This window comes from Halichoerus grypus, chromosome 7 (assembly GCF_964656455.1).
Source record: "Halichoerus grypus chromosome 7, mHalGry1.hap1.1, whole genome shotgun sequence".
Classification (NCBI taxonomy): domain Eukaryota; kingdom Metazoa; phylum Chordata; class Mammalia; order Carnivora; family Phocidae; genus Halichoerus; species Halichoerus grypus.
Window position 1 is genome coordinate 119,422,061 of NC_135718.1, and position 17,965 is coordinate 119,440,025.

At 54.2% G+C, this 17,965-nt stretch overlaps 1 protein-coding gene across 3 annotated transcripts in view; it reads right to left on the bottom strand.

Moving 5' to 3' along the window:
* Positions 1-17,572, bottom strand: part of TRAF5 (TNF receptor associated factor 5) — a 47,288-nt gene extending 29,716 nt beyond the window's left edge. Inside the window, exons 1-3 of one of the 3 annotated variants that reach the window (XM_036095694.2) lie at positions 8,322-8,581; positions 6,099-6,359; positions 4,476-4,570 (exon numbers count right to left, since the gene is read on the bottom strand). The gene's annotated coding sequence lies outside the window, so the exon portion shown is untranslated. Of the gene's footprint in view, positions 1-4,475; positions 4,571-6,098; positions 6,360-8,321; positions 8,582-17,434 lie in introns of those variants that run through there. The other 2 variants (XM_036095696.2, XM_036095697.2) reach the window with 2 other exon arrangements.
* Between the last annotated feature and the right edge of the window lie 393 nt (positions 17,573-17,965).

The window sequence follows — 17,965 nt, forward strand, 5'->3', positions numbered from 1 at the left end:
CCAAAGTAACCGCCATTCAGCCTTGTGTGACCCCCTACCCCTTACTAGGTCCGAGATCCCTCCTGCTAGTGACTTCTAGGATCCAGGGGCTGTTGGTAAGTGTACAGAGGTGTCTGGGAGGGGTTTGAGAGGCTTACAGTCTTGCCCCAAGGCTACTTTGTAAGGGAGGGTCCTGAGAGCTGCAGAGTCAAGAGAGGCTGCTTTCTCTGACAGGTGGGACTGACAGGGGTGGATGACAAGGAGGGGGCACAAAGGCTGGCCAGGAGCCCCAGGATGGTCCTTGAGCTGTGGGCAATGGAGGGGCAACCCCACACTGGCCAATGAAAGCTACCAATCCCAGGATGGGCTTCTAGAAGGCAAACTGCCTGTTTCTCAGCTCCGCTGAGGCCTTGCCAGAAGCGTAAGAAGCCAACTCCGTGACTGACACTTGCATTTGGCAACAGGGGGCAGGTATAAGTATGTTCTTCCCCAGACCCACCCGAGAGCCAACAAAGGGTCCTGGGCTAAAATTAAAGGAGGAGAAATGTGCTTAGTGATGAGGAAAAGTTAAAATGTCAAATCCCAAGATGCGATGACCCAAGGAGACTCTGGGATCTGTTCCCTGGCTCAGAGAGCCCGGTGCCCATCTGCTAGAAGGACAGGCAGTTCCTGCTCTCAGTCACCTGGCCCTTGAGTTCTAAGATTCTGCTCTTCCAGGAAGAACAGTTACTACCAGGAAAGTGAAAAAAAAAAAAAGAAGAAGAAGAAGAAGAAGAGGAGGAGGAGGAGGAGATGGAGGTGGGGGAGACAGCAGAAGAGGAAGAAGACACTTTATTTAGTATGTTATCCGCATGGCATGAGGGAGAAGTGAGATGCATTTAAAGTGGTTACCAAAGCCTCGGTCTTCAATGGCCCAGAAAGATCTTTCCTTGGACGACGAAACCCCCCAAGACAACTGCTAGGCCTCTGCTCCAACCCTTGACCTTCTCTTCCTCTCTGCCACTTCCACAGCTTTTAACACAACAATATGACTACTATGAGAACTCTGGGAGAAACTGGTTTTATTTTCAATAACCTTTAGCCATGTTGGTTAGACAAAGAGGAAGGGCCTTGGAGAAACGCAGAAGTAATGAGGCCATTTTCCATCAGGCATAACGTGGGAGGGAGACCATGCACAGGCCAGGTGACCCCACGACAGCCAGATAATATGTGACAACAGCCTACCGACGACCCACTGCCTATCCAAAGGATGGGTGGCTTTGGTGTTGCAGAGGCAGAGGTAAGGGTGTATTTTCTTTTTCTTTTCTTTTCCTTATACTTTCCCAGGAGAAGGTTTTCTTGGATACAGGATGAATGATGTGGGTAAGATTTAATTCCTTTGAAGACAACTGTGATTTCTCTCCAAGCTGTCAGGAAGCCCGGTTCCCCATTTTCCTGGGAGTGCAGAAAAGCACTGCTGGTGAAGAGAAGGGGGTTCCAGGGCTGAAGAGCATCCCCGCACCCCTCCTGGGGTGCCCACCCCCATGTGCCCTCAACATCAATCTCACCTATGGGGAAGTCTCAGAGCCCATCTCGAGTCCACCTGGCTCCAAGTGATGCTATTAGATTGGCTCTCAGAACTTAAGACCAAGAGAAAAAAAATAGAGAGAACACTACTGATCTTCCCACACAAAAGCTTCTTCTTTGGGAAGCTTTGACTCCAGTCTCTCGGCCATCAGACTCAGCTCCAACCCTTTCCCAGTCTTCCCTGCTGTGTGGGGTCAGCTCCTTGGCGAGCTCCTCAGGGAGGGGCTGTCCTCATTGGTCTCCAGATCCTCAGAGCCAGCACCATGCCCGGCCCAGAGCACTCAGTCAGTGTTCGCCTAATAGGGGAACTCTAGGATTAATGTGAGGCCTTCTTGAAAAGGGGCTGTTGGAAGGAGGGCCACAAAGACAACCTAGGGCAAATCTGAATGAGGCAGACAGACAGCAAGGAGACGATATGAAAAGATGTGAATGGAACCTAAGGGCTGGAATTGGATATGGGTCAGGATTACACTCAGTGAGGCTATGTCTAGGCTCAGAGCCAGCTAATTTACATGCACAGTCTTGTTTTAATCCTGACAGCAACCCAATAACGGATACATCATTAGCATCCCCAGTTTGTTGAATGAGGAAACTTGGGAGATTTCTCATAGCCAGGAAGCAGTGGAGGCCCTCAGGGGATAAGGAGGTGCTGGGGTTCCTCTCTGCTTCTCCAAAGCCTGCCAAGAGGCAGTGTGGGATGCTGGCCACCACTCCGGACTCTGGAGTCAACCTGCCTGGGCACAAATCCTGATTCTATTCCTGAATAGCTGTATGATCTCAGGCAAGTTACTTAGTCTCTATGCTTCTCAGTTTCTTCATCTATAAAACAGTGATAATGATAATAGTAGTTACCTCAGAGAATCTTTGAAGATTAAATAAGTTAATACCATACATCAAGGGTCAGCCGGCCCACCACTTGTTTTTGTAAATAAAGTTTTATCAGAACACAGCCATGTTCATTTGTTTACATATCATCTATGGTTGGCTGGTTGTTATTGTTGTTGTTTTTGCTACCACAGCTGAGTTGAACAGTTGTGCTTCAGATCATATAGCCCAAAGCCTAAAATATTTACTATCTGGTTCTTTACAGAAGTTTGCTGACCCCCGTATGCATGAAGAGCTTATAATGGTGGTACACAGGAATTGCTAGGAGGGCTATGATTCTGATTCTGATTAAGCATTTGCCTCAGAGCCCCTCCATCAATGTCCCCCACTCTGAGGATAACCTGACTGTCTGACATGTGGGGCACTGTATCAGGCTCCAGGGGCCAGGGAAGAACAAGAGAGACAGGGTCCAAGCCTCCCCCTGTGGGGCTTACAGCCTAATGGAGGAGACAAGGGAGTAGCAACAAAGGAGGCAGTTACAAACTGTGATAAGTCGTCTGAAGGAAATAAACAGGATGTTGAAATAAGAAACAGAAGCAGCCACTGTAGACAGGAAGGCCTCATGGAGGAGGTGATACTTGAACAGCCAGGGGAGGATGTGAGGAGCAGCAGGACGGACACAGCACGCAGAGGGGCAGCAAGGCTAACGCTCGGTTCTGGGAAAGGCCTTGCTGTGTTTGAGAAGCAGAGAGGAGGCCCGTGTTGCCTAATGTCAGGGACAAGGGGAAGAACAGCAGGAGCTGGGGAAGGAGCCAGGTCACATGGGCCTGGGCGCCCACAGGAAGGAGTCCGGGTCTGTTCTAAGAACAAAGCAACGGGAAGCAGCATGAGTATTTTAAGGAACTAATGGCAGTGTCTGCTTTGGAGCCTGCAAAGACCACTCCGGAGGCCGCACGGACAAGGGGCTGTGAGGGCCGGGGGCGGGGGGAGAGCAGGCAGGAGGCTGATGGAGTGCGGACACTGCAGCGGTCGGGGAGAGAGCGCAGACCTGGACCGTGGTGGTGACAGGGAAATGGGGCGGCCCAGTGACTGAATATGAGGCTGGGAGGCAGGGAGGACGGGAGGCTGACGCCAGGATTGGGCCTCAACACCTGGGTGGAGGTGGTGCTGTTCCCTGACATGGGGAAGAATGAAGGCAAAGGGAGGGAAGTCAGGAGGCACTTGCGACCATAGGGAGAAAGCGTAGTCTCTTTTCCTGAAGACACCCCTTCACGCAGGAGACAATGACCTCGGGCTCCCACCTCCACCCCAGTGCGACTTGCCTAAATATTCCCCTTTCCTTCCTATGTTCTTTTCATGCTTGTGTGTGTTCCCTCACTCACTGGTTTGCTGTGCATGCACTTTGCTTTTTCTGCATCCCTATATTCCTACCCCCAACCCCTGTCCGGGCCCAGAAGTGATAGTGATGAGTGGCAGTTCTGATCACAGAGTTGAGTCCTGAGAGCCCACCCACTGTGCCCTCCCCTACAGTCAGCACCCCCATTAAGGCTCGAGTCACACCACACCCCTGTGGGTGGGCACGGCACCTCGCTGACTCATCTTCACACCTATGCATTAAGTCGGACCTACTTCCATGATTTCCCCAGATACCAGCCCCTCCCCAAGACAAGGCGCTGCTCCCCCTTATCGGGGACCCTTCGCTAAGCTAACCGCTCTTCCTCTAACCAGAGCCGCCTTTCTCATTTCTCTGTCTCCTCCTCCAAACACATTCTCCTCCTCACTTCACCCAATGCATTATTCTGAATTCATGGTTACACTTTACTATCTCCCACTAAAGGTTCACTCATTCAATCACTTTTTGTAAATCACTCCTTTGCTGAGGACCTACCACACGCAGACACTGATGGGGAAACAGCAATGTAGCACGGTGGGCCCGGATCCTCACACCCCCACCCGCTCCCCCACCCCCATCCCGTCACGAGCAGTGGGCAGTGGGCTCCGGCCCAGCAGCTCCCGCACCGGCCACTTCCCCCCCGCCCACCCCGAGCAGGGCCTGCAGACCTGTGTCCCTCCTAGGACCCCATGGGCACCTCCCTGCAGCTTACCTGCTCTCCCAGTTCTCCGTACCCTGCCCCTGAACAAGCCGGGGGACCCGAATCCTCTGGGTGTTGGATGGGCGAAGGGGGGTGGCCTAGGTAGTCTGGAAAAGCATATTATATTAGTTCGATGACCTAAACTGTAATCATACAATCAGACTCACCAGTCTGTCCTAAACTGTAGTCCCATTGCCCTTTATGTGGCATTTGGTACTTCCTCCTTGAAACCCCCTGATCCCTTGGCCCTGGGGACACTGTGCCGTGTGGCCTTCTCCCACCCCTGACCACACTTCTGCGGGGCTCCCTGCGGGACTCCCCTGAGATTAGGTCAGCCTCTGTCCCTCATTCTTGCCAAACTCCCACCTCTCCTCACGGGAAAGGCTGCCACATCCCAACTGGACTTCTTTCCAAATGTGGGTGGGGGTCCCTACTTCCTCACATCCTGGGGCGTCATCTGAGCCTTACGGTTTTCTCGCCCTCTCCCTTCCCAACCATCCTATCTTCTCACATACACGGGGAGAAGGAGAGTCCAGGGGCCCGGCCAGCAGAGCCATGTGGCAGTGTGGAGACGCAGCCAAGAGACAATGGCTGAGAGGTTGAGATCGGGCTTGGAATCAGAAGCCTTGCCCGGCCCCACCCTCCATGGCCCACGGGTGCTCTGGGGAAAGGGGAGAGCCCTGAGACCTCCCTACGCAGGATACACAACAGACATGCTGAGGTGGATTCAGAAACCTTGGCTTGACCTTTTGGCAACTTTTAGCTACTAAAGGCCAACATCATTCTAGCCGTGCCTCATCTCTCACACGAGCTCATGCACAGCTGCCTCTGGGCCAGGTCACATCTCCAAAGCTGTGTGACACACTGCCCACTGCCTCAGAGCCGGGAGAGGCTGGGGCTGGGGCAGGAGTCGATGTTCTGCAAGGGGCAGACGGAGCAATCCCGTCCTGACCAGCTCTGGCCCGGGCCCAGGGAGAAAGCGGATGGGACCAGGGGTGGCCCTCTCATCTCAGCTCTGTACTGGGGCAGTATAACCTAGAAGCTTCCTGAGGTCTGCTACTCCAGGTGTACCCCAGATGCCCAGCGCACACATGGGTGGGCGTCCTTGAGTCGTACTCACAGAACGCTCTAGCCCCTCACACAACCCTGGACGTCGGGTTCCTGGGATCAGGACAGCAGAAGAGGGAGAGAAGGAAGGGAGCCCGGGGTGGGGCGGGGAGGCAAGAGGAAGAGAAAGAATTTGAAAGAATGACTTCCCCCCCAACAACTGAGCCAGTCAACTGTACAAGGGCTTAAGGGATCAGCGAGCCAAGGATATCACAGCTTTTAAAAAACAGTGACACTCATCAAACCAAATCTCATGCAGAAACATCAGTAAATAAAAAAGTGTACAGAGGAACTGTTTTGGGGGAAACAAGGCCTGTTTGGGTTTCCTGCGATGTATACCCCTCTGGCAACTTTTTTGGGTCATCTTAGGGGTGCCACGGTTTGCTCTTTCAAGATAATAATTCTAACACTACTACTCACACACACTAGTCCTTAGCAGTTTGTAGGCTTACACACGGCATCACACGCAGTCCTCACACCAACCCTGTGGCAATACTACCATCGTCACCCTTCTGATGGAGGACGTACCTGGGGCCCGAGCTGTCAAGCAACTTGCCGCAGATCACACAGCTAACACGTGGCGGAGCAGAACAGCACTCTAGGCCTCCTGACTCCAAGTCCAGGGCTCTTTGCTCTGTGTCATGGCGACAGGGAAATGCACCACATTTCACCCGACACCTGGACGGAGGTCTGGGTGAGAAGCAGCACAGCCTAGAGACCAGCTCTGGAATCAGACCGCAGGGTTCACGTCCTTCTGCCATCCACTTACCTGGGTCATCTCTTCCTCATCTAGAAAATGGGACAATAATAGTACCTGCCTCTAAGGCTTGGGGTTAGGATTAAATGTGTTCATTCATGTAAATTGCTAGCACACAGTGCCTGACGTATAAATAAGCACTTAATATCCACGCATGTCCATCCTTCCCTCCTGGTCAGCATTTATTCAGTGCCTGCTGTGTGCAGAGGCCCATGCCTCATTCTGCAGGGGGGGAGGACCCCAAGTTACCAGAGAGTTCCCGTCCCCCAGACAGCTGAGTCCAGGTGGGGACCATGCCTACATACGAAATACAACAACCAAATGCCCTAAGAGTGTGCCCTAGAGCATGAGAAAGATGCTGGCTTGGACACCTTCCCCCAGAGAAACAGACCTCTGTTTGGGGAGCCTACGTGTAGCAATATCTTAGCCTACCCTATAATGTACTTCCGAATTGGGATCTCTCAGGAGTGGCGAGAAGTCTGCTTGTTAAGCAAGCTTCTGGGCTAGATTCCATAGTGGGTTACCACGTGAGACACACAGACCTGGACCACTGGGCCAGCTCCTAGACCATTCCTCTTCCTCCCCACTAGCCGCTCCTCATTGCCCCATCGCTCAGAGGACCCAGGCTGGTGCTGGACCTTTCTCTTCTCTCCAGGCTCATTTTCCTGGTGAGCTCATCTTGGCTCCTGCCATAGAGGCCATCTGAGGCTGACAGCACCCCAATTTCTATCCTCAATCTGGACCTCTCCTCATTCCAAGTGCCTGGTCCACACCTCCCTGTTCGTTCACCAGTCACCTCGGAAGTAACACAGCCAACCCCACCCAACCTGCTCCTCCCACGGCCTTCCTCCACCTCAGGAGAATGGCACCACCAATCACCCTACCGCTTGGGCCAAAACTTTGGAGTCACCCTTGGCTCTTCTCACTCTGCACCCCACAACACAGATCCTCCCAGCTCTTCTTTCAAACATCTCAAACTGCTGCTCCCTACTTTCAGCACAGCTACTCTGCTCTAAGTCAGCATCCTCTCCCACTGGAAACAGCATTAATCTCTTAGCGGGCCTCCTGCCTCTGCCCTTCCCCGTAGAGCTCAGTCACACCCCAGAAGCCAGAGCCATCTGTTCAAAAACAGAAGTCAGATATTCCACTCCTCAGCTCCAGTGGCCCCATCTCTCAGGGTTACAGCCAGTGTTCTTCGTGTCCTGCACCATCTGGCCTGTCCTCATTTTCTAGCACTCTCCTCCTGCGCACACATTGCAGCCACACTGGCCTCGCTCCTTCTTAACCAGTGCGAGCGCCTTTCCTTGCTGTCTGTCCCCCTGATGGCGGAATGGCTTGTTCCCACACTTCAGGTATCCGCTCAAACGCTACCTCACAAGGGAGGCCTTCACCAACTGCCCCACGTGGAAACACCAGCTCCCTGACGCCACACCCCCTCCCCTGAGGCATTTTTCTTCAAAGGCTCACCACCGTCAGGCACGGTATAGGTTTCCTTCTTCACCTCCGAACTTCCCCAGCCAGAAAACAAGCTCCGCGGGGGCAGAGGGGTTTCTTTTGTTTACCGAGGCCCTGACGCTGGACAGTGCGTGTGATAGGTACACCATAGATACTGACGGAGAGTAGCTGATACTGAACGGCTCCCTTACCAAAAGTTTCATTTCCCGCCCATCCTGTCGCCCAGTGCCTAAACCTTCTCATCTCAACCCTTCCTAGGTCCTGAGATGCCACCAGTTCCAGCTAGACGGGGCAAAGCTGGCTATTAACGCTGGCTGACTTGGGGAGGAAGAGTCAGGGTCAGGAGGGGAGGGTCCAGCCACACGGGGCTGGAAAAGCTGAGTTTGAGCCCCACTCCTTACCCCTACTAAAGTGAACTAGCCCCTGGGGACGTGTCACAGGGGAGCCAGGTACCGGGGAAGGAGAGGAAGATGCCGAGAAGGATTTTTAAAGGTAGACAGGCCAAGCTTTCAGTCAATCAACACGTTTGGGGCCCTCACCCAGGTGCCTCACAAGATGCTAGAGAGCTGACACATTTGCCAGGGTTGCTTTTCTGGAGGCTTCATCACGCGGACAGGTAACAGAGTTTGAGGCCAGGTTTTCCTTTTCAGCTCATTCTCTTGTTTTCAGTATCGATTTCAAACCTTTCTCTTCTCCACAAACCTTGACCACGCCCCGCCACCCGCCCGGGGCCTGGCCCCCTCTCACCCAGAAACTTCACTTCCTACTGCACAGAAAAAAATAGAAGTCTTCAGACCAGAACGACCTCCACTTCCTGACATCAGTCCTGCGTGTCTCCCTGCACGGGGTGGGGGGGGGGGGGCGCTGCTCTGCCCTCTCCCTCCCAGGGCGTGTTAGAGGTGACCTCTGAATTAGGCCAACCTCTTCCCCTGTCCTGAACTCTTGCCTTCTCGGGGGGACTGGACTTGACATCCATTGTCTCCCACCCCACCTTCTTCATCGCCAACTTCTCCCGGTCAGCTGGCTCCTTCCATCAGCGCTCACACAGGTCTCTCCAGAGAGCAAAGCAACACTAAAAATCCACACACCCATATTTCTCGAAAGTTCGAGCTCTCTCCTTCCTTCACAGCCAAACTTCTTCACTCACCCTCACCCTCACCCAGTGGAGTGACTGTCTCCACTGGCCTCTCTTCAATCCAATCCTCAGCCCACTCCAGCCGGGCTCACATCCTCACCAAGCCACCCAAAGCAGCGACGGCTGGGTCACTAATGCCAATGGTCCGTTTTCAGTCTTCATCTTACCTGGCTTCTCGCAATGTCTGACATTGTTGCCCCCCAAGCCCTCCTCCAAACACACACTCTCCCTTCCGATTCCCTGAAACCACACTGCCCAACACGAGAGACAACGTATGAACTAACAGCTCCCAACCGTCTCTCTATTGGACCTCCTCTGCATCTAGACACATCCAGGCTGCCTACACAGTGCTTCCTTCTGACTGTCTTGCAGGCACTCCAAAGCCAACACATCCCCTCTCCCAAGTTGCTCTCTCTCCAGAGCTCCTTGTGGTGAAGACCCACTCTTTATGTTCCTTGGCATCATCCGGCCAATGCCTTCCCTCCCGCCCCCATCCTATCAGTCACAGAGGCCCCCCGAGTGTACCTGATGGGTGCGTTCCATCTCCTTCTCTCCACCACCCTCACAACCAACACCCTGAGTCAAGCCGCCACCCCGTCAGCTGGGCCCACCGCACAGCCTCCTACAACTAGTCTCCCTCACCCACTCGCTCCTCCAGAGCATTTTTCACACAGAGCCTAACTGAGCTTCTGAAAACACCAAGCTGCGTCACTCACACAATCCTTTTACGGCCTCCCAATCCTCTTAATGTCCCCAAGCCCTAACACATGCTGCAGCGGTCCTGCCCACATCCCCAGTGTCATCTGGGAGCCCCCTTCCCCCCCCTTATTCTCCATCCTCCCTGGCCTCCCTGTCATTCTTCACACCCGCGGCAAACCTGCCCCCCGCACGGCCTTCACCCCGCTGCTCTCCCTCTCCCTCTGCTCAAGCTGCGGTCTCTGCCGGAAACAGCCTGTCCGCCCTCGCCTCCCTCTCACTGAGCCAAACGCCCCCTGAGGCCCAGCTGAAGCATCTCATACTCAGCTAAGCCTTCACAAGCCTCCTTGGCCAGGTTCGGTCCCCTCTTCCTCCTCGTATGCTATTCATCACACTGTGCTTCTCCTTCATAGCACAGACTGTGATTGCAATTCGTTTTTTTATGTAATTATCGGTTCAATATGAATCTGCACCAGCAAACGGAAGGCAGGGCTGGGGCCAGGTCTTTTCCAGGTGCTGGCAGAGCAAACGCTCAGATAGCTGAGTGAATGAAGAGCTACCGCTTTGGGCGCCTACAATGTGCTAGAAACTTACATGGGTTGTTCCCACTTTGCACAGCAACCCAATGAGGTATGGGCACTAGTCTTATTATTCGCGTTCCCATTCTACCGATTAGGATTATAGAAACGTATTCGAGGGGCCACGGGTGGTAAGTGCTGCCTTAATCTCAGGCTGGTCTCCTCTCAAAGCCACTACACCACACTTCCCTCAGCGCCTGACACAAGGTAGGAGCTCAACCAAGAGGGACAGATGGAGTACCCACTATGTCATCTCTTTGGTCCTCACAGTCACCCTTGAGGCCTACAAAGAAGAATTACAATTGCCCTCTTCCAAATGAGGGAAGAAAATGGAGTCTAGGGGTTCAAAAGGTCACCAGCGGTAGATGGCCATGCTGGGCTAGTCCTAGGTCTCCTGGCTTCTAACTAGAGTGATTTTCTCCCAGCATAATCACAGCTAGGCATGGATGGGTGAAATTATGCAGGGAAGCCATGCAGAAAAGAGGTAACATAGCAGGCCTGAGACTGCCATCCTTAGAAAGTTCTGCTTCCAAGGATGGCCCTTGGTTAACCTCTTGGAGGGTGGATTTGTGGCAGGTTCTCCTAACTGATTCAGGTGGTGCACTGTGCCCAAACTGTTTTTGCAAACAATGTGATTATTGTTGAGCACCTGTTTTTCTTCGGGAGGTCTGGAATTTTGGTATAAGTTAGGCAGAGGATGCCTACAGGACAAGTCCTCAATAAAAACCCTGGACACTGAGTCTCTAATGAGCTTTCCTGGTAGACAACATTTCACACATTGTCACAATTCATTGCTGGAGGAATTACGTGACCCTCTGTGACGTCTCTGGTGGGGAGGACTCTTGGAGCTTGCGCCTGGCTTCCTCCGGACTTCGCCCTGTGTGCCTTTTTCCTTTGCTGATTTTGCTTTATATCCTTCCACTGTAACAAATCGTAGCTGTATGACTATATGCTGAATCCTGTGAGTCCTCAGAGAATATCATGGAACCTGGTTATGGTCTTGGGGAAGCATTCCTAACAAGAGATGAAGTTGAGTTTTCTTTGAAAAGGGTGAGGGGCATGAATTAGTCAATTAAAACAGGAGGCATTCAAGGCAGAAGAAATGATGTGAAGAAAGTTGGAAACAGACAAGTCAGACGGTTTGACAGAGCCAAGCAGAGCTGACATCGAAAGAATCAAGCATCACGCCTGCAGGTGGAAGAGATGGGCGCTAGGGAAGTCACACTTGTTCGAACGATCCAGCATCAGTGAAGTGAACCACTTGAAGTCACACATATGGAATTAGTGCCAAGGAAGGATTAAAGAATTTAGTGTCTGGCTGTCCACAGCTAACATCCACAGCATCGGACATTTCTCAGAAAGGTCTCCAGAAGTGCCACCGAGCAGTTGAAGCAACATCCCAAATTATTGGCTTTTCAAATAAACAACCTCAATGTGAGGAAGTCAGTCTGCTCCAGAATAATCTACTTCCCATCCATGAAGGGCAGCTATTCACTCCTTCCTTTGTCCCTTTGAAATGCCTCTGCCCACAGTCCAATATCCCTCCCATCCCTCCGGTCCACTTCTCCTCACTCCTCAGGAGGGATTCCTGGAATAACCCCACCCAACTGTCGAATCACTTCTTTTATTGTGCAACTCCTTAGCATGGAAACCTTCACTTTATGTGAACTTATTTGCCTTTAACCCAGGGAAGCATCGTCAATTTTCCTAGGTTGTATCATAGCTATCTGCCCAGCCTCTTCCTCAGAATCTTAATGTCATGAAGGCAGAAGAGGGACTTTCATGACTGTTTGGCTTCACCCCACCCGCTTGCCTCCACCCTCCAGCATCGAGGGCCCCTCTACCAGAGGGCTCAGCACGCAGCCTGGCTATTCCAAGCTACCCCCATCCCACCTCCGCCCGGTAGCGGAGCACAGAAAGGGCTCTGGCTGGCAGCTTTGCACCCAGCCAGCTTCACTCCACATCCTGCTCTGGTGGCATAGCTGGATCCCACTAAAGGAATGGCTCTGCTCCTGGTAATCAGGCCAGTGCCTGTATTTTGCTTTCCAAATCCTTCCTATCTCTTCTGCTGGGTGCCTGATTCACCTCCCTACCCAGCACTCTTTTCCCTCCAAAGCGGCAGCTGCTCTGCCCACAGATTATTCTAAAGACTGGAATCCTGCCCCTGAAACCTACTCCCTGGGGCTGGGCCTCCCTTATCTGCTGCTGTCTGCCCTCTGCCTGCCAAGGGCTTGTCCCAGCTTCTCCCCGCCATGCCCTGCCCTGTCCCAGCTCACCTGCCCCCCCACCCCACCCCCAAGACTGAGGTCTGCCTGGTGTAGAGATTGCAAAGTGACAGCACCAGGCTAGTATAAATGATGGCCTGCCCCGGCACTTGGCAGTTCTTTTGTTTGTCTGTTTTTAATTTAAATTTGAATGCCTTTAGGCTAGACACACATTTTGCGCCTCCCCAGAGACCCCACAACTCCCTACTGCTAGCACACACATGGAAGAAGAAAACCAGCTTTACTGAGTACCCACCAGACACCAGGTTCTGGGTACGTATTGGCCCATTAATCCTTCCACTAACCTCAAGTGAGCGACATTACTATCTCTGTGGAAGCACTGAGGTTCCTGGAAGTTGGGCAACTTGCCCAGATCATACAACTACAACCAGCAAGCCATAAATTCAGATTCGGACCCAGACCTCCCAGCTTCTGAAAAGTCCACACTATTTCCACTATGCATTACAGCGGCCCCTCTGCAGCTGGCAGGAGGGGAAACAGGAGGAGGGCAGGGCAGCACGTGAATGCACAATTAAGGTAGTCCAGGAAAGAGGTCGCCTGGATGGGAACTCAAGTAGCAGCCATGGTGCCCAGAACCGGCTGGAGGAGACAGGCCAGATGTTATGGTGGGAGAACCGTGGTGTCTGCACGGGTTAGGGAGAACTCAGAGCTTCCTTCTCTTCAGATGACTTGGGTCAGGTGTCTAAGGGCCTCCTGAAACATCATGGTGAAGGTTTTGTGTGTCACAAATCAAATTGGCCGGGAAGAGAGCTGGGGGAGAGACAGAATCCTTTCCTTAAGGGTGTTGGTTTAAGCCTTGGGAGGTCAGGAGGGCTCTAGGGAGAGGAGCGCTGGGGATAGAGGGCCAGCCTGAGGACAAAGCCTGGGCTTCATACCAGCACTTGCAGGGCAGGAGGAGGATGAGAAGCTTGAGGTCAAGGAAGGGAGCGTCAGTGGGGACAGTGGGGCACCCTCCAAGGAGATGGGCAACAGCTGCAGAGCAGGCTGGCGACTGAGGATTACCAGGCCCCAGAAACCCTAGCACAATCTGAGCAGCAGGGCAGGTGCATGGCACTGAGTGAGGAATACAGCGTAAGTGCAAGTGCTCACTGCTCTTTCCAGAAGCTTCTCAGTGAAAGGGAGAGAAGAGGGGATGCAGAAACATGGGGTTTTCCTGTTTAACAGAGGCCGAGCTAGTGGGGTAGAGGAAGGAGTCAGTGGTCAGGGAACAACAGAGGTAACCTGTCAGAGGGAGGAAAGTGCTGAATCAGGGGTGTAAGGTGGAGAAGGTGTTCTCCCGTGGGTCAGGAGAGTAACTTTTCCCTGAGAGAAAACAGACCACGGGGGAAATCCCAGGGATGTTCTGAACTAGTGAGCAGAGAAGCCTGTGGAGCGCGTGTCCAGCCATGAGGCACGGGGAGCTGCTGAAAGTGAGATGGGTCCCCCTTCCCTGCTCACACCCCCCGGGGAGGGGCGCTCCCCGGGGCTCCGTGATTCAACGCGGGGCCCACAGACCCTGCAGGTACATGCAGACGTCCCCTGCCCTCGCTGCCACCTGATCTTAGCATGCACCACCACCTGCCTCCTGATAACAATATGCAGACTCATCACTGTCGCTGCAAATGGATTTTGAATTTTTCTGTCAGGACTGATGAGTATTTTCACTTTTATTTCCTCTCTGGTCCTCTAGCCCACTTCCTCACAAGACAGGGCCTGCCGGGGGCCATATGGATCCACTGCGTCTGACCTTCCAAATAAAGCTTTTCTCTGGGCCAAGCAACAAACTCAGTGGAGCCTAACCCTGGCCTCAGCCATGGCAGGAACCCTCCAACCCTGGGGATCACTTCTGCCCCTGTGACCTGTTCTTTCCCCCAACACACACACACACAGACACCCACACAGCTCTGCTTCGGTGATGACTCCTGCCCCAGAGGAGCCTCAGTAAAAGCCACCATCTGGGCAGAAAAAGCTCTTGAGAGACTGGGTCTGCCACTGCTCCCCCCTTCCCTCAGTCAATTAGCTCTAGAAGACCCCGGATCAGTGCTGAAGGTGTCAGGCAGCCTTTAATGAATGCCTTTCTGGTTCCCTCCTGCTCCTCCAACCCAGAATCCTGACTTCCTCTAGCTGAAGTAACTGAAGAGCACGGGACGTAGAGCCCAAAGACTTGGGCTGGGGTCCTGGAAGGTCCCTACATTCTGTGAGATCTTTCCAGTCACTTCTGAGCCCCAGCTTGCAGCCAGATAAGTGGAAGGAACAGCACCTGCCTCTCCCAGGGAGGGAGGGAGAGGTTAACCAGGTAAGAAAGGCTATTTTCAAATTGTCCAGCACTCTTCTGATTTCTGGGATCTAAGCAAGTCCCGCCGGCAGCTCAGCCTCTCTAGAGCCCCGCCCGGCACCTGTCCCCCAGCCATCAGCCCCTAGCAGTCTCCGAGCCCAAGGGAGACACATCTCAAATGAATTCGACACAGACATCTGTTTAGGCCTACTCTATGCCAGACTCCAGGATACCAACAAGAATAGACACAGGTCTTGCCCCCAGCTCACTCAGCTGGGCAGAGCTAACAGCGGGTGTCGGTTCGCGCGCTGGCCAGGGCAGAGTCTCCAGAACCTGCTCCGTGTCGGTGGGAAGAGACCAGACATGCGTCATCAGAGTCCAGGCTGAGGAGGAAGTGGGCAGATTGAGCTTCCAGGGTGGGGGCCTGGAAGCAGACACCTGGCCCAGCACCGGCGCCTAAAGGGTTACTGTAGGCAGTGCTTCGCCCTCACCATCTGGGAGATGTGGACAATAATCCTGCTTTGGCCTGACTCCCTAGGATCTCATGGAGGACAGAATGAGAACAGCAATGAGAAAATGCTTCAAAAAGTAAAGAGTTTTATAAACATGGACTTATTTTTCTTCAGGGTCCTCCGCAGTGAAGCTGAGATAATCACAGAAGGTCTGTTTGTCTAAAATGCTGGTGAGCCCTTCCCATGGGTAGCCTAACGGGACTGACTCAGAGGCACCCAGCTCCCTCGCTCTGCACATCATACCCCACTGAAATATCCCACTTACTGCACTTGGTACTGTCGTGGATGGGGCCTCCTCTCCTTTCTCTATTCTTCCCACTGCCCTGCCACCCAGGGCCAATGGGTACTCAGGTGATGGCTTGCTGACAGATGGACACACTGCCCATCCTACTCCCATTGCCTCAGACCTCAGCCCAGAGGACCAAAGAAAATCACCTCCTCCATCACCGCCCCTCCAGCAGGATATCCAGAGGCTAGCTCGGATAGGAGCCTTTCTTCTGCTTCTGTCTAGGACCGGGGGAGGGAGATTCCAGGATCTGAGTGCCTACCCATTCCACAGAGTTCAAAACAAAACAATAACAAAACCAAGAAAGAGTCTACAGGGGCTGGATATTTTCTGCTTCCACCCCACACCCATCTGTCCTGCGGCAATGTCTGTCCTGTGCAAACTGGAGTAGAACTGGGGGGAGGAGTGTTCAGATGATGCGGTTTTCACAACGGTCAGCAGTGCTAACACCCTTTCATGGCCCATGTGAGAAGGGCAGAGCGGCCAGCGGCACTCTGGATTTGGGAGGTCCTCCCCGGCCTTTCCCGGCCTAAAACTCCCTCACACGAACTGAACCAGTTCTATTCCCATAAGTACTTCAGTGTCTTTGCATTTTGTCTTCCAGAGCCCTTTTAAAATGCAAATGCCCCTGAAGGAAGAAACCGTATTCCACTGGCCCCAGCCACACAGCACTTGTGCCCAATAAATATTTACAGAATTAAATTGGTTACTAGATGCCTGTCCTCACAGCACACGGGTGGGAGCCCAGGGCTGAGAAGGGTGGGGCTGCAGGGACAGCCTGGGCAGGGAGCCACGCCTCCTTCCACCCTTCACCGCTCGCCCAGAGCAGCCCCTCCAGCCACAGCGAGATAACTTGAGTTAGGAGAAAGTAAATCTGAAATAGCCAAATATGGAAACTCTGCAGGAGGGGGCAGAACGAGCCGAGAAAGCCGGCAGCGGCGGAGCGGCGCAGCGGAGTGAACCACAAGAGCGTGGCCCCAGGATTCACTGAAAAGTCTCAGAACCGCCAAACCCCTGCAGGGCAGGACCAAGGGGGAGGCAATCTGGCCTGGAAAACCCAGATCCCACCAATTCTCTGCGTGTCCCTGCGCAACTCACTCCACCTCCCTGAACCTTGGTTTCCTCCAAGACCCCTCTGGGCTCAGCTTAGGGTGTGTGCACGCAGTGTTGTGCTTGTCTCGTGTTGTGTAGTGTTTCTAAATGAGCACGCTCAATCGAACAGTTTGTGGAGGTTTCCATTCATCCCAATATTCCAGTTTCATTCCGGAGGGCTCTGGTCGGAGAAGTCCTGCAGAAGTGGCGGGGGTGCCTAAGGGTTCGGAGGGAGAGCCTAGGGTTTGCAGTGTGTGTGTGTACCACGCTCGCCCGAACTCCCCCACCCCCTCCTGCTTCCCCCAACCTGAACCTGGTCCCTCCAATCTACAGCCGCGCTCTGGACCAGCTCCCCAGCTCCGGACCCCCAGTTGCGTCCACATCGCACGCTTCCCCTGCTAAGAAAACCCGCTCCGAGCCAGGGAGCCCAGCTGTCTCCTGCACCGCCCCCCCACACCGCACCCCCTCGCCCGCAGCAGCGGCCACCTGCCGGGCGGGCTGCCCCGGCCCCGGCCCGGCCGCCTCGCGCCCAGCCTTCCCCCCCGCCGCGCCCTCCCCGCACTGGTTGGAGCGCTGGTAGCGGGACTCGCTGAACGCGAGCGGGGCGGGAGGGGCGGGTGGCCAGGCCCGGGGCCCCAGCAGTCCGGCGCCGGGCGCGGGGAGGAGGCTGAGGGGCTCGTGCCGCTGCGCCGCTTTCGGTTTCAAAGCAAACGGGACGGGCCGAAAAGCGCTCCTCGGTCCCCTCACTCCAGCCCTACAGCTGCGGGGCTGGTCGCTGCTGCCACCGCCGGGGCGGCGACTTGCCGGGACTCACGTGTGGCTCCGCGCGTGTTGTCCGCCGGCGCGGGTCCGCAGGCGCGCGGCTACTCCAGGCAGGGGCCGGCGGCGAGGCGGGGGCGAAGCTCTCAGCCCCCGAGCCCTGCGAGCCGAGCCGGGCTGGGGGAAGAAGGAGGGCGGGCCCGGGACCCGGGAGGGGCGGGGTCTGGGGCGGGGCCCGCGAGCGGTCTGGGCGAGGGGCGCAGGCTCGGGGGAAGGGCGGAGGCGCGGGAAGGTGCTCGGTAGGACTCTGAGAGAACAGTTACCGAGCCATTAGAAGTCTAACCCACCCTCACTAGAATCACAAGTACTTACAAATAAAAAGCTTCTCAGATTTTCCTCAAGTGCCTTTGAACTGTATACATCTTACCCTTCAACTTGGCACAACCAAGCTCAGCCTACCCTTCTTCATGCTTTGACCCCCAATCAGTCCTTCTTGATCTTCCTTAGCAGTAGCGCAAATTTGCCAGCCCTCCTCCTTGCTGCTGGTCTAGCAATCCCTTAGAGGTGTCGAGGTTGCCCTTGAAGC